Raw genomic sequence first — 22,333 nt, forward strand, 5'->3', positions numbered from 1 at the left:
ATACAACCCCGATTCCAAAAAAGTTGGGACAAAGTACAAATTGTAAATAAAAACGGAATGCAATAATTTACAAATCTCAAAAACTGATATTGTATTCGCAATAGAACATGGGCAACATATCAAATGTCGAAAGTGAGACATTTTGAAATTTCATGAGAGCAACACATCTCAAAAAAGTTGGGACAGGGGCAATAAGAGGCTGGAAAAGTTAAAGGTACAAAAAAGGAACAGCTGGAGGACCAAATTGCAACTCATTAGGTCAATTGGCAATAGGTCATTAACATGACTGGGTATAAAAAGAGCATCTTGGAGTGGCAGCGGCTCTCAGAAGTAAAGATGGGAAGAGGATCACTAATCCACCCAATTCTGCGCCGAATCATCAAAAGATTCAGAGAATCTGGAAGAATCTCTGTGCGTAAGAGTCAAGGCCAGAAAACCATACTGGGTGCCCGTGATCTTCGGGCCCTTAGACGGCACTGCATCACATACAGGCATGCTTCTGTATTGGAAATCACAAAATGGGCTCAGGAATATTTCCAGAGAACATTATCTGTGAACACAATTCACCGTGCCATCCGCCGTTGCCAGCTAAAACTCTATAGTTCAAAGAAGAAGCCGTATCTAAACACGATCCAGAAGCGCAGACGTCTTCTCTGGGCCAAGGCTCATTTAAAATGGACTGTGGCAAAGTGGAAAACTGTTCTGTGGTCAGACGAATCAAAATTTGAAGTTCTTTATGGAAATCAGGGACGCCGTGTCATTCGGACTAAAGAGGAGAAGGACGACCCAAGTTGTTATCAGCGCTCAGTTCAGAAGCCTGCATCTCTGATGGTATGGGGTTGCATTAGTGCGTGTGGCATGGGCAGCTTACACATCTGGAAAGACACCATCAATGCTGAAAGGTATATCCAGGTTCTAGAGCAACATATGCTCCCATCCAGACGACGTCTCTTTCAGGGAAGACCTTGCATTTTCCAACCTGACAATGCCAAACCACATACTGCATCAATTACAGCATCATGGCTGCGTAGAAGAAGGGTCCGGGTACTGAACTGGCCAGCCTGCAGTCCAGACCTTTCACCCATAGAAAACATTTGGCGCATCATAAAACGGAAGATACGACAAAAAAGACTTAAGACAGTCGAGCAACTAGAATCCTACATTAGACAAGAATGGGTTAACATTCCTATCCCTAAACTTGAGCAACTTGTCTCCTCAGTCCCCAGACGTTTACAGACTGTTGTAAAGAGAAAAGGGGATGTCTCACAGTGGGAAACATGGCCTTGTCCCAACTTTTTTGAGATGTGTTGTTGTCATGAAATTTAAAATCACCTAATTTTTCTCTTTAAATGATACATTTTCTCAGTTTAAAACGTTTGATATGTCATCTATGTTCTATTCTGAATAAAATATGGAATTTTGAAACTTCCACATCATTGCATTCCGTTTTTATTTACAATTTATACTTTGTCCCAACTTTTTTGGAATCAGGGTTGTACACGAAGGAAAGGAAACACAGGGCCAAACTAATAAATATCGGCGCTCAGCGAGCACCTCAGTGTGATCAGCTGTTCGTTTAGCGGCAGAATGATGGAACTGTCAGTGCACGCTCAAAGGTAAACCTGCGCGTGCGCACACACACACGGACTTCCTCGGTCTGCTTGACTGCGCGAAATGAGGAAATTCATGCACAATATTTGCTTTAATCCCCTCAAATTAAAGAACTTCCTAGCCAGATATTACAGAAATAAACATATCACAATGACCACATTTCAGAGGGAACTAAATTTCACCGATTTTATGAAATCGAAAGGCCGTCTCGCTTTAACATTAAGCTCTTTTTCTAGCTCTGGCCAAGAGATCAACATACAGTTTGAGGAAACCGACAAAGCAACGATACACGACAGTTAGAATAACAAACAATTTAATACTTTAATATGAACTTTTCAAATTCTAACTTCAACCTTGATTTTTTTTAACCTTCGTTACCGTCATTTTCTTTGACCTTTTTACTTTAACTTTCAATTTTTAATCTAACTTTAACATTAAACGGTATTGATTAATTTCCATACCTTGTGTTTGCCAGAAATGATTGCTGTTCTCAACAACTATGACCTGACACACAATCGCTAGCGTAAGTTCACCTCTGTTGAACTCATGTATATGACAAGAGAAATAATCATCTTGAATTTTTCTAACTTGACCCCCCCCCCGAAATAGTGTTAGATAAGCTTCGTGGCTAGAAATCATATCTTCATGTATTTATTCATCACTATTTCCTATGTGGATTCTTCAATAGGGCTGAAGAAAAGGTCAGGCCAAATTTCGACATTTCTTTCATCGTGAGCTGGAAAATCATGAACATTATGTGCGATTGCAAAGCTGAGACATAACTCAATACACAGTAACGACTTTTTTTAAACAGGCAGACTGAAACCCTGAATATTCTTGTTTTAAATACATGACTAACTTTGAATTTAGTTTAGTTTTTGTTCAGTCTGATTCTCTTTTATTTAGGCCGTGTTTTCACAACGGACATTGTCACAAAGCAGCTTGACAGAAATCAGGATATGGATTTAGATTAAGATTTATCCTGATTGATTGGGCCAGAGGTAACAGCAGCAAGGAAAAACTCCCTGGGAAATCATGAAGGAACTTGGTGAGAAACCAGACTCAAACAAAAGACCCATCATCTTCTAGGTGGCGCCAGATAGAGCGATTACGAGTCATTACTATAGTACACAATTGTATACTATAGCGGTGGCGACAATTATCGATAACTTAACGATCTTTTGGCTGTTGCAAAAGTAGGAAAAAAACAACAACAACCTTTCACTACATAAATTGTAGGGGGGGGGGAACTCTGCGTTGATTCCTGATTACTTAGCACATCAGATCACGTGACACCGTTCCACAATTATCAACGCCCAGATGATTATTTATAAAAATAAATTTAAAAATAAAAATAGGTACGTAGTGTCAAGTTAACAAAACATAGTTTTTATTTAAAATTTGTTTTCCATAGACTTATATTTAGTCCAAAATATCTTTTATATAAATATATGGATGTCGGTGCTTACGTAAACAAGGAAGTAATTCTAACGTTTGTAAACAAATGCGCTGATGTTTAACCTGCGTCAGAAAATCTTTGTTCCACTTTCTAAGGATTTCCATAGATCACATTTTGTTCATCATTTGTTGTTTGTATTAATTTCTAGTTTTGTCGTTTACCAATAAACATCAACAGGCAACTGACACTGTAACCACGTGAACATCCAGGTCAAAGGTCGCATGTCATTCCTCGAACCAAAATATAAAATGTCTACTGATATTGTAATATGTGGTAGATATTTACAACAAACTGCAAAAAAATCTATATATTTTCTGAATGGAATAGGAAAATCTGAATATTTAAAGCGTGTAATTTTTTATATGTTAGGAATTTAATTCTGCTCTAATTCTATTCATTGCAATCGGATTCCAAACACTACTAGTGCATCTCAAAAAATTAGAATACCATGAAAAAGTTCCTTTTTTTCATAATTTAATTCAAAAAGGTAAACTTTCATATATTCTATATTCATTACATGTAAAGTGAAATACTTAAAGCCTTTTTTGTTTTAATTTTGATGATTATGGCTTATAGCTCATGAAAATCAGAAATCCAGTATCTCAAATTATTAGAATATTCCCTTAGATCAATCAAAAAAAAAGGATTTACAATACAGAAATGTCCAACTTCTGAAAAGTATATTCATTTATACACTCAATACTTGGTTGGGGCTCCTTTACCATGAATTACTGTATCAATGCGGTGTGGCATGGAGGTGATCAGTCTGTGGCACTGCTGAGGTGTTATTGAAGCCCAGGTTGCTTTGATAGTAGCCTTCAGCATATCTGTATTTTTGGGTCGGGTGTTTCTCATCTTCCTCTTGACAATACCCCATAGATTCTCTATGGGGTTCAGGTCAGGCAAGTTGGCTGGCCAATCAAACACAGTAATATCATGGTCAGCAAACCATTTGGTAGTAGTTTTGGCACTGTGGGTAGGTGCTAAGTCCTGCTGGAAAAGGAAATCAGCATCTCCAAAAAGCTCGTCAGCAGATGGAAGCATGAAGTGCTCTAAAATCTCCTGGTAGACGGCTGTGTTGACTTTGGACTTGATAAAATACAGTGGACCAACACCAGCAGATGACATGGCACCCCAAATCATCACAGACTGTGGAAACTTCACACTGGGCTTCAAACCCCTTGGATTCTGTGCCTCTCCACTCTTCCTCCAGACTCTAGAACCGTGATTTCCAAATTAAATGCAAAATGTACTTTCATCTGAAAAGAGGACTTTGGACCACTGAGCAACAGTCCATTTCTTTCTCTCCTTAGCCCAGATAAGACACTTCTGACATTGTCTCTGGCTCAGGAGTAGCTTGATATTAGGAATGCGAAAGTTGTATCCCCTTTCTTGAAGATGTCTGTTCGTGATGGGTCTTGATACACTGACACCAGCCTCAGTCCACTCCTTGTGAAGCTCTCCCAAGTTCTTGAATCAACTTTTCTCGACAATCCTCTCAAGACTGCGGCCATCCCTGTTGCTTGTGCACCTTTTCCAGCCACCCTTTTCAGCAATGACCTTTTGTGGCTTACCCTCCTTGTGGAGGGCATCAGTGATCATCTTCTGGACAACAGTCAAGTCAGCAGTCTTCCCCATGATTGTGGTTGTGTGTACTGAACTAGACCGAGAGATACACTGTGTTCATACTGTTTTACTCAAACTCGAAATGAAATATTCTAATATTTTGAGATGGTTTTTTTTACGTTTTTGTACTGTATGCCATACTGATTAAAATTAAAATAGAAAAATGCTTGAAACATTTTAGCTTGTGTAATGAGTCTATAATATATAACATTTTCACTTTCTTAAATAACTGATGGAAAATATTGAACTTTTTCACAATATTCTAATTTTCTGAGATGCACTAGTCGAAACATTCCATTCTGTTATGAATCAGAAAAAAATACATTATAAAATCACAGCACTTTTTTTTTGTTTTTAAAGTACTCCGACTTCAACAATGTTACACAAAGATCGATCCATAACAGTTGTAAATGTCCCTTAATCCCACAGGGTGTTGATAATGGTGGACACCAGTGAAAGTGATCACTATTATCGACACCTCACGCACGTGATTTCTCAAACGCGCGTTCAGATACAAAATAGCGACTGTCAAATGAAAGCGTAAGAAACAAAGTAGGTTTCGATGATGAGATCATGAAATATCGGTGAAGTTGATCAGTAAAAACATGCCCATGATCTTTCCATCACGCTTACCTGCGATGATGACGTCTGGGTTTTCTGAAAAATTGCTGATCGTGATAAAAAAAATTCCATCTCAGGTAACAAGCTGTATCATCAGATGACAAGCTCAGAGGGCGAGGCGGGTCTTCAGGTTGATTAATTAACCAATAATAACTGTTGGAACTGAAACTCACCTTTGTAAGAATTTTTTTTTTTTTTAAATTGGGAAATCTGAAAAGGTGTCGATAATTATAGCCGCCGCTCGAAAAGTAAACCCTTTTTACCTGCATCTACACATTAGCTTGTAGGAAACCACTAGAAATTGGGGCCTTTTTAAAATAATTTTCTAAGAATTACAGTAAATAGCAAATCTCAGACTATCAACACTTTTACAACTCCACTCAGGTCACTATTACCTGTTCATAACGAGAAAAAAACAAAACAAAATTCAGTGTTGGAAGTTATATTAAACAGATAAATTTAAGTTAATAGTTAAAGATGAACTGGAATTCATGTTCAGTCAAGCTTTAAGTTTGCAGAATTCCACTTTTCTATCTTAAACAAGTGAAGGACATTAATACACGGTTTAGCTAGCTGCCAGTTATCGTAGCTGTCGATCTATCCATTTTGGTTTTGTGCGTGTTGCCATAGTAACAGAAAGTCTCTGGCGACCGAACTAGTAGTTCTGGTTTTGCGCTTGTGAGAAAACTGAAGGCCGGGAGACAGAAAGGGAAGGAAAAGAAATCCATCGCGACTAGTTTTGTGATGAGAAAATTCTGAAGGACATCTTCATCCAGCCAAAACAGCATCAGGTTTTGTCACTGTTTACGTGACGCGTTTTAACTCAACCGACAAACCGCAGGTTGATTTATGGCAGCAAAACAAATTTTACAGAGTTGTAAAAAAGCCTTGAGGGCAAACAGGAAAAAAAAAAAAAAAAAAAACACACACAACACCACCATGAGAATAAACAGAAGAAAAAAAAAAAGACTGACTCATCTAAAAAGAGCAAGATCTTATCTTCGGTGATATCTTCTGGACCTGATTGCAACATGCATCGGTCACACATGAAAGGAAAGTGAAGCTTCCGAGAAAGATACGTTTCAAGAAGTGTGTGGTAAAATAAAGCTCTGAAATAATGAAAGTGATGTGTGTGTGTGTGTGTGTGTGTGTGTGTATATGTGTGTTTCATACTGTAATGCAGTGGCAGGATGGTGCAATGTTGGTCTCTCTACAGGAAAAGCATTAGGATAGTAGAGTGGCTTACATTTGAATTTTTTTTTGCAGATATACACACACTCACACACACACACACACACACACACACACACACACACACACACACACGTACACCTAGCCACACAGGCCACCACTACATGCACAACCAAGCACACACACTTTCCATCAAACATGAATAAGAGACGAGATCAAGCAGGGGAGTAAAGAATGCAGCTCAGCCCCATTCAGCATGAAATCTCACAAATAACGAGCCGGACATCTTAAAAATGACCTGTGGAGCAACACAAAACACTTCAAACATATGAATCAGTAACTACGCTTGCACTGCATGTTCAAGAATTCAGCTGAGATTTTACTGGGATCACAAGATCTCTCAAGCTTAAGACTGTGCGATCCTGTTTACCTTTTATACGCTTTTCTGGCAAAGAGCTTCAGAATCAACATTCGTAATCTCTCCACACTGCTGTTATACCTTCGGTTTAAGTTGAACTTTAACCATAACTGCATCATAACCTTAGTTCTAATTTTAACCTTACCTTTATTTTCAACTCCAACTTTAAATTTTAACCTGAACAGGGCTAGCTCATCCTTCTCAGAATCCTCTGTTACCCCTTTTCCACCAAATCAGTTCCAGGGCTGGTTCGGGGCCAGTGCTGGTGCTGGTTCACAACTCCAACTTGCGAGCCAGCCGAGAACCAGTTTGCTTTTCCATAGCTCGCGGTGCTAAGGGGAGACACGTCATTACGTCGCTGTATACGTCAGTTACGTCGCTACGTTTGCATAAACCTTGGTGCGAATATCGAAGCAAAATCAACACGGAAGAAGCAGCAGCAGCAACAACAACAATAATAATGGATGACTTCGCGTTTGTACAGCTGCAGCTTCTCGTCGCTTAAAAATGGCGATCTTTCGCGGTCTTGTTATTGTTGTTGGTCTTAACAACTCCGCCCCCCCGCTGACGTAAGCGGTTCTTTCCTCTGGCCCAGCAGAGAGTTGGTGCTAGCCTGGAACCAGTTTTTCTGGCCCCAGAGCCAGTTCTTTGTCAGTGGAAACAGAAAACCCGGTTCCAAACTAAGCACTGGCCCCGAACCAGCCCTGGAACTGCTTTGGTGGAAAAGGGGCATGTGTCAAGTAGCAAGTCACCATTTATGATGCTAACGATATTCCAAAAACAATCTGCAACAACTTTTCAACATCCTCGGCCACATCCAGGTCTTAACTTGTGACATGAAATTTAAGGATACGTTGTCAACATGTTTATATTTTAAATTCTTTCCGTCACGGACCCAAACCGGCTTCCACGTCTGACATGTTGATGAAGAAAAAACTTGAGGTGGGTTTTGAACAGATCACCAACAGGAGGTTTTGCTGCACATAGATCTAAAGCCAGTATCGTACTGGGCTGCGACAGCCCGCGACTAGTTGGACACAACAATTGCGATAAAATACGCGAATTAGCGACAATTTTCACTTGGAATCACACTGAATTGATATTCGCACATTTTATCGCAATTGTTGTGTCTCCAACTAGTTGCAGGCTGTCGCAGCCCAGTGAGATACTGGCTGAACTCGCACTTCCTAAATTACGGAAACTGACTTGAGAAGGGTTCGCGACAGCTTTGCGACACCAGCGACGCATTTGCGGCTATTTTGAGAGAAATTGTGTCGCGCGAATTTTTTGAACATGTTCAAAATTTCAGCGACGAAGGAGCGACACTTTGCGACTCGTGCGAGGAAATTGAGAAGCCCCGCAAATGTTTCAAGACACTTTTGAAACTCTCTCGTGAATGACGTTCGCAATTTGTTGCAAGCTGTCGCAGCCCAGTGAGATACTGGCTTAAGGTAAGAGTTTAATGTATGTATAAGTCCGACTCATGCCCTAATTTTAAGGACTCGTGACTTGACTTGGACATGGACTCAGACTCGTGCATTAACTGCATTCGGACTCGTAAACTGGAGACAAGGACTCTGATTTTTTCTTTATTTTTTGTAACATGCCATAATAATTTGGCATAAGATATCTCCATTAATTTTGTACTAATTTCATTTAAGAGAGTGTCACACCTGCGCGCCAAGCGGACACTCTCGCACGTGCCGTAAACGACTCGCACCTGCACAGGATTAAGGCGCAAACAGCGCGCAGATATAAAAACTGTGAAAACACACTTACTTTGCGAAGTATTGAGTTGCATTGCTGACATTACCGAGCCTTATTTCCTTGTTTGGTTTCCTGATTCCCTGTTTCTCGTCTTTGATTCTGCCGAGTCTACGATAGCCTGTTTGTGGCTCGCTCGACCTGCCGTGTTTTTCACCATTTTACGATTTTGCCTGCCGTTCTGGATTGTTTACGTGTCTTCACTTGTATTAATAAAACACACCTCCTGCATTTACATCCATCTCCCAACCATCTCTGACAAAGAGAATGCTCATTCACCTGTTCACACGTCATGTTCAGGAACAAACTAATGTTAATGGCGCTAAAACAGACACCGTCAAATGGTGCAGTTGGGGTCTTGTTCTCGGACTCGAAATTTTTTTTAACGACTTGGACTTGAACACTGGGGACTCGAGACTGGACTCAGATTCGAGGTTTAGTGACTCGACTACAACACTGGTGTAAGTATATAGTTAGTGACAGAAACGATTATTTTCAACAAAATAAAAGGGAAATGTTTGCAATTTCCTGTTTCTTTCAGTGAAAAGTATAAAAAGGTATGCAGATTTGCTCATCGAGCTATAAAACCATTTTATAGCAAATCAAATGGAACCCAAATCATATTTTGTGGCAACGTTTCATGTCTGTGTTCAACACAAGGTGTAAACAGAAACCCTGATGTAAACACCGAGCACATGAATAGCGCTGGGTGACGTATATTTGGGTCCGGACCAGAGGCCTGGCATAGCTGAGCACAGTTCAGAGATCTGATTTCAGCTTACAGTATCAAACCTGATCCAGCCATGTCTTTAAAGCATTCCAGACTCCCACGCCTTCTCTCTCTCATACACACACCACAGGAGATCTTTCCCCAAGGTGACCTACACCCTCTTTATATTTGCATATGCAAGCAGACTCTTGGGAATATCACAGCACTCGCTGTGCCAGATGTGTGCACTACAGCAGACTCAACAAACAGTATTAAGAATTTGTGATTCATACTTTCCACATGGCCAAACAAACAAACAAACAAACAAACAAACAAACAAACAAACAAATGGTCTTCAGATCTCTGGACAAATGGACACCAAGCTAGACAGCTAACCACTGAGGCTCGTCATTTATCTAGCTACCTTGCGGCCATTATGTTTCTATACAGAACAGAGTAAAGGCAAAGTGACTATGAAAACATGACCAAGTTATCAGGAACGTCAACATTTTCCTCAGATGTGTTGGAAAATTGCTCAGAAAAGACACGGTTCAGCTAAAATTGTACCGTTTTTAACCTACAGTTAGCGTCAACCGCAAACTGAGAAACTCACAGAATAGCTCCTTCATGTGGATTTTTCTTGTAATTATTGTGAACACAAACACATTTAGTCTGACTGACTGGCTCACATTCAAGAGTTTTCATTCAGCTCTAGAAAAAAAAAATGTCAAAAAAAAAATTTTTACACTAAAATTCATGGTAGGGCCAACGCACATCCAGTTCTAGCAACAGAGTTTTCAGGGAAACACACTCAAGAAACATCTAGAAATATCAACACACTTCGACAAGCATCCAGAAATGTCTAAAAGCATCTAGAAGCAGCCACAAATCTCTAAAAATGTCTATAAACAATATTTACAAAACAAAAAACTTCAAGGGATGTCTTAAATCTAGAAGAATCTGCCAACATCTGGAAATGTCGAAAAACTTCTCCAAACATCAAGAAGTGTTTAAAGACTTCTAGAAATATCTAAGTTTCTAGAAGTATCTACAAGCCTCCACAAACATCTAAAAAAAATCCTCTCTACAAACATCTAAAAAAAAAAAACCCTTCAAAACATCTACAAGATTCTGTAAATATTGGCACACATCTTGAAATGTCTGAAAACATCCAGAAACACCTACAAACCTCTACCAAAATAAATAAATTCCAGAATCAGACACACTTCTCGAAAATATCTACACATGCCTAGAAATGTTGGAAAGCATCCAGAAACATCTACAAATAAATATTTACAAACCTCTAGGAAAAAAAACAAATAAAAATTTCTAGAAATATCTACAATCTTCTCGAAATGTGGACATATTTAGAAATGACTGAAAACATCCAGAAATGTCAACAAGTATCTAGACATTTCCACAAAAGACCAAGAAAGGTCTACAAACTTCTGCAAACATCTAGAAAATGTCTGAAAATATCCAGAAACATCTCCCGAAAATGAATAAAATTCGATGTAAAATTTCTAGAAACATCCACAAAGTTCTAGAAATGTGTACACCCATCTAGAAAATGTTTGAAAACATTCAGAAACATCAAGTATCTACAGACTTGCAAAAATATCTAGAAAATATCTAGAAACATTTAGAAATGTCTGAAAACATCCAGAAACATCTCCCCAAAACAAATAATAATAAAATACAGTGGGGCAAAAAGTATTTAGTCAGCCACCAACTGTGCAAGTTCTCCCACTTAAAGATGAGAGAGGCCTGTAATTTTCATCATAGGTACACTTCAACTATGAGAGACAGAATGGGGGGAAAGAATCCAGGAAATCACATTGTAAGATTTTTAATGAATTAATTGGTAAATTCCTCGGTAAAATAAGTATTTGGTCACCTACAAACAAGCAAGATTTCTGGCTCTCACAGACCTGTAACAACTTCTTCAAGAGGCTCCTCTGTCCTCCACTCGTTACCTGTATTAATGGCACCTGTTTGAACTCGTTATCAGTATAAAAGACACCTGTCCACAACCTCAAACAGTCACACTCCAAACTCCACTATAGCCAAGACCAAAGAGCTGTCAAAGGACACCAGAAACAAAATTGTAGACCTGCACCAGGCTGGGAAGACTGAATCTGCAATAGGTAAGCAGCTTGGTGTGAAGAAATCAACTGTGGGAGCAATTATTAGAAAATGGAAGACATACAAGACCATTGATAATCTCCCTCGATCTGGGGCTCCACGCAAGATCTCACCCCGTGGGGTCAAAATGATCACAAGAACGGTGAGCAAAAATCCCAGAACCACACAGGGGGACCTAGTGAATGACCTGCAGAGAGCTGGGACCAAAGTAACAAAGGCTACCATCAGTAACACACTACGCCGCCAGGGACTCAAATCCTGCAGTGCCAGACGTGTCCCCCTGCTTAAGCCAGTACATGTCCAGGCCCATCTGAAGTTTGCTAGAGAGCATTTGGATGATCCAGAAGAGGATTGGGAGAATGTCATATGGCCAGATGAAACCAAAATAGAACTTTTTGGTAAAAACTCAACTTGTGTTTGGAGGAGAAAGAATGCTGAGTTGCATCCAAAGAACACCATACCTACTGTGAAGCATGGGGCTGGAAACATCATGCTTTGGGGCTGTTTTTCTACAAAGGGACCAGGACGACTGATCCGTGTAAAGGAAAGAATGAATGGGGTCATGTATCGTGAGATTTTGAGTGAAAACCTCCTTCCATCAGCAAGGGCATTGAAGATGAAATGTGGCTGGGTCTTTCAGCATGACAATGATCCCAAACACACCGCCCGGGCAATGAAGGAGTGGCTTCGTAAGAAGCATTTCAAGGTCCTGGAGTGGCCTAGCCAGTCTCCAGATCTCAACCCCATAGAAAATCTTTGGAGGGAGTTGAAAGTCCGTGTTGCCCAGCGACAGCCCCAAAACATCACTGCTCTAGAGGAGATCTGCATGGAGGAATGGGCCAAAATACCAGCAACAGTGTGTGAAAACCTTGTGAAGACTTACAGAAAACGTTTGACCTCTGTCATTGCCAACAAAGGGTATATAACAAAGTATTGAGATGAACTTTTGTTATTGACCAAATACTTGTTTTCCACCATAATTTGCAAATAAATTCTTTAAAAATCAGACAGACAATGTGATTTTCTGGATTTTTTTTTTCTCATTTTGTCTCTCATAGTTGAAGTGTACCTATGATGAAAATTACAGGCCTCTCTCATCTTTTTAAGTGGGAGAACTTGCACAATTGGTGACTAAATACTTTTTTGCCCCACTGTATATATATGGAAAGGGGCGGCACGGTGGTGTAGTGGTTAGCGCTGTCACCTCACAGCAAGAAGGTCCGGGTTCGAGCCCCGTGGCCGGCGAGGGCCTTTCTGTGCGGAGTTTGCATGTTCTCCCCGTGTCCGCGTGGGTTTCCTCCGGGTGCTCCGGTTTCCCCCACAGTCCAAAGACATGCAGGTTAGGTTAACTGGTGACTCTAAATTGAGCGTAGGTGTGAATGTGAATGGTTGTCTGTGTCTATGTGTCAGCCCTGTGATGACCTGGCGACTTGTCCAGGGTGTACCCCGCCTTTCGCCCGTAGTCAGCTGGGATAGGCTCCAGCTTGCCAGTGACCCTGTAGAACAAGATAAAGCGGCTAGAGATAACGAGATGAGATGAGGCATATATGGAACGTTCTAGAAACATCTCCAAAGTTCTAGAAATGTGTACACACATCCAGAAACGTTTGAAAATATTGAGAAGCATATACAAGCATCTTTAAACTTCAAGAAAATATCTAGAAATGTCTGAAAGATTCCAGAAACTTCTACAAACATCTAGAAATGTAAATGCATACTAAAAGTTCTACACACATTTCCAAATATCTACAAACATGTCTAAAAACTTCTACAATCATCTCCAGATTACACCCCCACCATCTCGTGGTAAAATGGGAAATATTTTCTCCCAAAAACAGAAGAGGAATATTGTTAATTGAAAAAAATCGTCCCGACTCCTGTGCCGTGGACACTAGTGCTGGTTGAAGGACAGACCTGAAGCTGGACTTTGACCCAATTTCATTTCAGACAAAGGTCAAATGAAGATCACTTCTCTTATCAGAGGTGTACGAGTGTAGATTCATTTACACCACAGCTGCTGAGCGTTAAATCAATCATCACAAACAGGAACTAAAGCAGGGTGGGACTGCAGACCTGTTTTATATATAGTCTGTTTTTCGGTGTTATTTTTCCCCCACAATCGCACTCATACAGCATGTTTCCTCACAGGAGGGATGCCACACACCCTTCTTCGTTACGGTCAGAGGGTCTCTCATTCTCTCACACACCCACCCTAATGCAAATTTACAGAACCATATGTAGAAACAGACATGCAATATACATCAGTTAGGAATGACATCATGCCCTAAATGGCTGATCAATCTTAAAGTGCTCTCTCACACGAAGCCAGGATCTTACTGTAGATCAGACGCTGCTTTAGAATAGACTTCTGAGAAACCTGACCTGTTACTGCCAAATGAGAAAAACACTCGAAAGAATACATGTCACTCACTCACTCACACCCTTGGGAATTCACACGTAGGAGGAAACAAGATCCCGGAGTTTGTTTAAGATCAAGCCGAACCGAAACGATTGTAGGTCGGCAATATCAAAATCTGAAAATATTCCAAGACTAAATGGAAAGCCATCAATGTCAAAATTCTCTAAAATTCAACTATGATGATGAACCCTTGATGCTTTCCAGCTGGAAGGGGGGGGGGGACACCACTGACATGTTTATGCTCTTTGGTTTATGTCAAATCTCTAAATGTTTGTCAGGATACATACTGCAAACATACCAAACTTTTTCTTATCACATGTACACGAGTTACATAACAGTGCAACTGAAGGATGGTTAAAAGTAATTAATTTAACACTACGTTCACACTGCAAGGCTTAATGCTCAATTCCGATTTTTTTGTGAGGTCGTTCACATTAGCAAATATATGCGACTTGTATGTGATCCTCAGTATGAACGAAAAGCGACCTAAAAGTGTTCCGCATGCGCATTGCAGGATATGACGACGTCACACGCAGTGAGCATGGCCAGTGTTTACGGAAGTAACCTAAAGTTTCCTGTGTATGACAGTAGCCAGCATGGAGTACCTGGCGATGATGCAGTTGTTGTTGCGATGGAGCCAGAACATGCACAATAGCCTGATGTTAAGGAGGAGGTTGAGAAGGAAGAGGGCAAGGGTTTTGGCTCAGGCGTTCTGCGGGGTAGTGACTGCAACCTCCGTTCAAAGGAACTTTTTTTGAGAGACCCGCCGCCTACTTCAGCGCAGAATAGTGACGTTTGTGGCTTGTTGATGACGTGCAAGTCGGATGAATGCGACCTGGCGGTTCAGACTGAAGTCGCATATGAAAAGATCGGATAGGAATCGGAATTAGGACCACATATCCAAACGGCCTGGGTCGGATTTGAAAAAATCGGATCTGTGTCGTTCATATTGTCAATAAAAGATTGGATACAGGTCACATATGGGCGAAAAAATCGGATTTGAGTCACTTCAGCCTGCAGTGTGAACGTAGTGTAATATACTATAATTATGGGCAGCACGGTGGTGTAGTGGTTAGCACTCTCGCCTCACAGCAAGAAGGTTCTGGGTTCGAGCCCAGTGGCCAACGGGGACTTTTCCTGTGTGGAGTTTGCATGTTCTCCCCGTGTCTGCGTGGGTTTGCTCCGGTTTCCCCCACAGACATGCAGGCTAGGCTAATTGCTGGGTTTCACATGACGTCACGTCCGCCTTGTTAGTTATTCAAAACTTTTGCTGGTGGTCTACCAAAGCTCAGTTGACAAAATGTTTGTACAGAGAAGGTTCATTGCTCGCATGAAAAATACCTTACGCTTGCGTTGTTTTAGGTTGTTTGAATCAATCAAACCGTGAAACTGATAAAAGTTTCTTCAGGGTTCCCTGTGAACTAATAAAAAAGGGTGAACGAACACAGGATTTCACAAAAAGACGTGGAGAAAGGCGGCTTTTCAGTGAACCTCTGACTGAAATCGAAGGGAGCCGAGTCGAAGCACGTTCGAGTTTGCAGCGATCACTTGGTGAAAGGTTTGTATTTCCCTCTCAGCTCTGTCCTTAGTGTTTCCCAAGTACTTTTCTTGCTGTGTGTCGTTATTTATGGTACTTTTGTTAGTCCCTAAGCGCTAAAGTCCCCAGATGTTTCTTTGTTTACTCCTCACTAAGTCCATATGCATGAAGGTCGCAACAAAATTCTTACCCAGCCGTACAGTTACAATGCACCGTGATCACTTCTCCGTCTTGTTTAACTAAGATCCAGGGGCCTCATGTACAAAGCTTGCGTACGCACAAAAAAGCTACGTATGTCACTTTCTGCGCAAACATTCGTATGTACAAAGATTGACTTGGCGTGGAAAAGCGCGGTACTCTACGCAAACCTCATGGCTGGCGTACGCACATTTCTGGTGCATCTTGGTACTTGGCGACACTTAGAGGCAGAGCAACGCAACTACATTTAGGCCTACTCGGTCAAGAGTCATGACATGGCGATAAGAGGCATCCAAAAATGCATCGGAACATCAGGATGCGTGAATTGAAATGTATGTCAGTCATACGACATTGTCAAGACACATAATGCGAGACTGTTGGGTAAATGCCAACAGATCCATCAACCATCCCTTCCATATTGTAATTACGGGAAATGAGAAACCCCAGCAATATCATTTCGATATTATTCCCATTGACTATTGGTTAATTAATTAAATTAAAGAATGCACATGCAGGACCATGCATTGCAGCTAGCTTAATAGATCTTCCTCGCGCATTTGCCGCGAGGTGTCAGACTGAAATATTATTAGTTGATGTTGCGTGGGGTAGCCTTATCACATAATTACCAAGATCAATATATGAAACGATTTCCAAGTGCGTACAAATCAGACACAACCGCGGTGTGTGGCGTGTTACACAATGTGGCGTAGCGGCACGGCGTACCAATAATGAAGCGAGACCTGCCGGAGGACCCAGACCCTGGGCCTCACAACGAGGTGCCACAGCGACATGGCATACAAACCCGGCAGCGCTTAATAGCCACAATGTGAAAAGGTAAGGACAGACGGGACACGGGACACCATTCATTTTTTAAGATATTCTTTTAATGTGTTATTCAGTTCCTTCAATTCCTCGCAGATTCCCTCAAGGTTGTCGTTAATCGCCTCTATCCTCTTTAAAATTTCCCCCTGCGACTCAAGGACCGCGCGCGTCAGCACCCGGCCTGTGGACCCGGCGACAGGGGCAGGCGGAGGAGAAGGGGGGCAGGTGACAGTGACGCTGGATCCGCTCGGCTGGGGGTCCTCTTCCTGCTCGGGTGGGATGGACTGGGGGCCTCCTGTTGTTCCCTGGCACCCTGCTAGAATACATTTGTCATTAAAATCCTATTGTGGAAAATATGTGCACATGTTTTATTTCTGGTTACATGTGGCTAGGAATATTGGGCCTACTAAGAGAGGAAGACATTTCCTCAAATACAGGGTGTCCCCGAAAAAATGTACACATTAGAGCACTAAAAGTGTTTTTTTGTTTTCAAAACCCATGTAACTCAAATAGACACTCATTGTGGCGCAGGCACTGTGGACGATGCAAATCATACCGTTATCTTGGTATAGGCTACATTCACATTCAGTGGCATACAATCAGTGACCGTTGCATGTCTCATAGCATACACTTTGAACATCACTTTAATTGGAGGTGACAGAACAATTAAGTGATGTATGTGAATTCTATTACACTGTGCTAAAGGCAGGGATTAACGCGAATAAATGTTAATGTTAAATGTTAATAATAAATGTTAATTTGATTAACGCGAGATTTCTAACATTTAATTAACATTAACGCGTTAGTAAAAGTTGCCATGTCTTTTACCTAACGCGGGCCTTACTGCAGGTCTATTTATACTAATTAACATATTCAGTGTGGAATAATTGAGGGAGGAGACGGGGCGGGGAACGGGGCTCGTGCATGTGCGCCGAATTCCACGTTGATTGGGATGTACAACATGAGAGTGCGTGGAAACCTTCGTACGCACTGATTGATACATCCGGATTTTTTTGGTCGTACGCAAATTTCCCGATTTTGACGTGCGCACATATTTAGTGGGAAATCCACGCAGGTCTTTGTACATGAGGCCCCAGGGCTTTAAAGGGGTCTCTGATGATCTTTGTAAATGATTTAGCTGAGAGATAAGAGCCAACACAAGTGAGAATCAAGCCAACTATTGTTTGTTTACACTTCAACTTGCAGTGCTTCGTTGTAAAGACACGAACGAAAAGCTTAGGAAAAAAAAACCTCACACAGGCAAAACAATACAGGATTCATTCGGCAGTGACTCGATCCCAAGGTCCTTTACCCAGCCACATACAAAAAAAAGTTGTAAGCCTTCATACTTTTCCACGCTTTCATCTGTTTTGCGGTGTAGAAGGACGTCTACAACACCAGGTAGTTCGAGATGTCGGGGAACTCGACTGAAGGGTAGTTTTTGAGATCGTATGACAAATCCTTCTTTCCCAGACTGTAGGGGTCGATTCCATTGCACACAGCAATCTTCTGAATATATCTAAAGTGAACAGTGGCTTCTAGATTACGAGCGTACTCTGATAACTTATCGCTAGTTGTTTGCACTATGGCAGCCGTTTAGACCACCAGCTATTTCACTTCCGGTAAAACTTTCTGCTAAGAAAAGTCACATGACTGAAACCAGCAATTGGTGGCTCTAAATTGACCGTAGGTGTGAATGGTTGTTTGTCTCCATGTGTCTCAGCCCTGCGATGATCTGGCGACCTGTCCAGGGTGTACCCCGCCCATAGTCAGCTGGGATAGGCTCCAGCTTGCCTGCGACCCTACACAGGATAAGTGGCTACGGATAATGGATGGATAGATAGTATATAGTAATGCACAATAAATTAAGTTAAAAGCTGATGCTGTCACAATAAGGCGGGATTAGCACATTAGGATTATATCGCTACACATTGTGTAACATGGTGAGCAATAGATTATAAAAACACCTTCAGAAAACTAAAAACTCTGATTGGTTAGAAATGCGATAATGCAAACACGATCACGTTCTGCACAATGTGCCCACTTTTCACAGATACTTCTCAACCGGTGACTAGTAGGCATGGGATCGATGCCTTTTTAAAAAACACAAAAACATCAGGGAACTTTCAAGAATAAATACTGGCTGGTGCAGCACATCCTTAAAAACTATAGCACGCAGACCGCATCATATCAGGAAAACCTGTTGTATGGAGATCAATCATACCTACAGGATCTGTTAGATCTCCCCACTGTGGTCTCCTAATTTTGGAGAAGAGTATGCTCAATTTTATAGAATCCCACCCCCTCCCTTCAAGGCTCCTTCCAAAGCCACTTCTCAAACCACATGAACGCGTACTGCCTGACTACTGCTGGAGGATGAGTCCATGAGAGAGAGTGAGAGAGAACTGGACGGAGGAGTGGAGCACGTCGTCATATCCAACCACCTCATGTCTCATTCACGTGTAACATTATCAAAAAGATATCTGTAAAGATACTCAGTCATCCAGGTACAGAGTAATCTGTGGTTGGTAGAAGAGAGCAACTGGACATGCTTGAAAAGTCCTGAAGACGCCCCGCCCCCCGCCCGAAAGGCATCCCCAGCTCCATCCGTCCAACAGGGAGCACCAAGCACCCATCCTCCCATGGACCACCACAGAATCCGAATCAGAATGCCGACGGCTGCAACGCAGGTGGCCGATAGACGCCACAGACACCCACCTCCACTCAGCGACGGTCGTCCCAGGCCGACAAAAATGAACGATCCCCTCTGGCCAAGACGTCCGCCAGCCCTCCGGGAGTCCCCCCACACTCCCGCACCAGTCGAAGGGAACCCATCCCAAAGTGCGTAAAAACATATCTGTGAAGACACTCAGTCATCCAGGTACATAGTAATCTGTGGTTGGTAGAAGAGAGCAACTGGACTTGCTTGAAAAGTCCTGAAGACGCCCCGCCCGAGGGGAGGCCAGAGGGGATCGTTCATTTTTGTCGGCCTGGGGCGACCATCGCTGAGCGGAGGTGGGTGTCTGTGGCGTCTGTCGGCCACCTGCGGTGCAGCCGTCGGCATTCTGATTCGGATTCTGTGGTGGTCCATGGGAGGATGGGTGCTTGGTGCTCCCTGTTGGACAGACGGAGCTGGGGATGCCTTTCGGGCGGGGGGCGGGGCGTCTTCAGGACTTTTCAAGCAAGTCCAGTTGCTCTCTTCTACCAACCACAGATTATCATAAAGAACGTAAACAACGAACATGGCTATTGTTAATCCTCACAGCTGTTGACTAGCTCGCTAGCTTGAGCAATATGTCTGCCTAGGCTTGTGGAAGACTCGGGTCACGTGTCATGACTGTCGATCAATAATCAATATATCGATTCCTGGTAGCTAGGTCTCCGTTACTGCCAAACGGCTAACGCTACAGTTACGTAGCGGCAATTTTTATTCCTTCCATCACGCAAATTAATCATTAGTTCACTGCTGAACTCTTCCAAAAATGCATCTTTAGAAGGAGACGGTGAAAAATGTTCTTGGCAGGGCAACCAGCCCACTATACAGCTCTCTCCCTTGCACACGCTCTGACACAGCGTTAAGCGTGAGCTAAAACACCTCAGTGCTCCGCTTCAAAGAATTCCAGCTCGAAGCAAGAAACCAGAACACAAACACACACAGACGGCCAAATCTTGTTCTTCCCTCCCAGACTTTACATCCAAGTCCAAACAAACATAGAGGCTGTACTGTACTGTACTATATTTTTGATCCATTTTCCAACCAAAGATCACTTGCTTGTCCAAACACACAGGGGGTGTATGGTTTCAAAACCCACCAACGCTGATGGATCACTAGGAATATCTCACGACACGGTGACGACTTGAGGAAACTTAGCCATTAGAACGTTAGCATGACTGGACTAGCTTTATTAAACTTGACACGTAACTAATACACCACTGATGACGACCTACAGAATGGTGTGACTGAAGGACTGTCAACAATAATGCATTCGATGATCTTTATTTCGGTTAAAATCTGATTTGCGTAATCAGTCCTGAAAAAAGGCTGAGCAGAAAACAGGCCCGAATGCAGGAAGTACAAATTAAACCCAGATGGAGCTGCAAGGAAGAGAGAAAGCTGAAATAATAAAAACAAAACATGCGCACACACATAACAAAGGGAAACTTTCCATTCCATGGCTCCATGTGTGCGCGCGAGATTCTGATAAGCCCAGCACGCACTGGGACGGAGTCATGCTGTCCTTTTGGACAGGTTCAGATAAAGAGTTGATGCTTTCCTAATGCCTGCTTACTTATCTTTTTTTTCCTCTTCTATAAGCACACACACACAAAAATGTGGTAGACAGCCCTGAAGCAGTCGCTGCAAAACAAAGCATCCTAGTGTCCAAATTCTTTGTAACGTGAGATGTGTGTGACACCCTTTGACAGAAGTGTGTGTACTATTGCATCATGTGGGGAGACAAAAAAAAAAAAAAATCAGAAAGACACACAAAGGTGTTCACGGGACGGTTTTCAATCCCACCCGCTCCTGAAGGAATTCTGACTGATCCCACCCTTTTGTGCAAAAAGTCTGTCCACGTCCTCCTGTTCCCACAGTTATTATTTTTGTTTGTACTTTTGACCATCTTAATCAGTTTCCTAAACTATCAACCAATTAGTAACAAACACCACAAACCCTGAGCAGGAGAAAAAAGGGAAAAAAATGAATGAATGCTGCTCAGAGCGCATATTTTTACACATCGCTCAAATGCACTGTCTGCAGTGTTCACAGAGACAGAGAGAGAGAGAGAGAGAAGAAACCTGTCACATGCACACTTCCAGCACAGTGAGATTCATCCTCTGCATTTAACCCAGAGAGAGAGAGACCCCGACAGAGAAAGAGACACTCCGAGAGAAAGAGAGACGCACTCTGTGAGAGACCCTGAGAGAGAGACACCCTGAGAGAGAGAGACACACACACACACAGACACCCCAAGAGAGAAAGAGATGTACTCTGAGAGACACAGAGAGACCCCAAAAGAGATGAGAGAGAGACACACTCTGTGAGAGACACCCTGAGAGATAGACACCCTGAGAGAGAGACAAAGATACCCCAAGAAATAGACGCACTCTGAGACACCCTGAGAGAGAGACCCCCAGAGAGAGAGAGAGAGAGAGAGAGAGAGAGAGAGAGAGAGACAGACACACACAGACACCAAGAGAGGAGAGAAAGAGAGGAAAAAAAAGTGAGACACCCTGAGAGAGACCCCAAAAGAGAGAGAGAAAAAGAGAGACACAGACACCCCGAGAGAGAGACAGAGAAAAAGTGAGAGATAGACACCCTGAGAGACACCCCAAGAGAGATGAAAGAGAGATAGATACATTCTGTAAGAGACACCCTGAGAGACACAGGCACCCCAAGAGAGAAAGAGACTCACTCTGTGAGACACCCTGAGAGAGAAACCCCCAGAGAGAGAGAGACCCCCAGAGAGAGAGAGAGAGAGAGACACCCAGAGAGAAAGATGCACTCTGTGAGAGACACCCAGAGAGAAAAAGAGAGACACCCCAAACGAGAGAGAGAAAAAGAGAAACACAGACACCCCAGAAAGTGAGAGATACAGACACCGTGAGAGCCACACTCTGTGAGAGACACCCAGAGAGAGAGAGAGAGAGAGAGAGAGAGAGAGAGACTCAGTGAATCAGGTTGATTTTTAAAGTGTTTCACTTTCAAGCTGAACTCTTAACTCTTCTCTCAGAATGGAATCTGGCCAACTGAGTGATTCATGGGGATTTTCACTGCAGCAACTTATGAGAAAGAGAGAATGTGATCAGAGAAA

At 42.3% G+C, this 22,333-nt stretch overlaps 1 protein-coding gene across 2 annotated transcripts in view; it reads right to left on the reverse strand.

Moving 5' to 3' along the window:
* Positions 1 to 22,333, reverse strand: part of add3a (adducin 3 (gamma) a) — a 212,462-nt gene that overhangs the window by 189,295 nt on the left and 834 nt on the right. The window contains exon 1 of one of the 2 annotated variants that reach the window (XM_060911620.1): positions 13,976 to 14,040. The exons of the other annotated variant lie outside the window; for it this stretch is intronic. The gene's annotated coding sequence lies outside the window, so the exon portion shown is untranslated. Of the gene's footprint in view, positions 1 to 13,975; positions 14,041 to 22,333 lie in introns of those variants that run through there. 2 annotated transcript variants of the gene reach the window in all.

Source organism: Neoarius graeffei, chromosome 27, assembly GCF_027579695.1.
Source record: "Neoarius graeffei isolate fNeoGra1 chromosome 27, fNeoGra1.pri, whole genome shotgun sequence".
Lineage (NCBI taxonomy): Eukaryota > Metazoa > Chordata > Actinopteri > Siluriformes > Ariidae > Neoarius > Neoarius graeffei.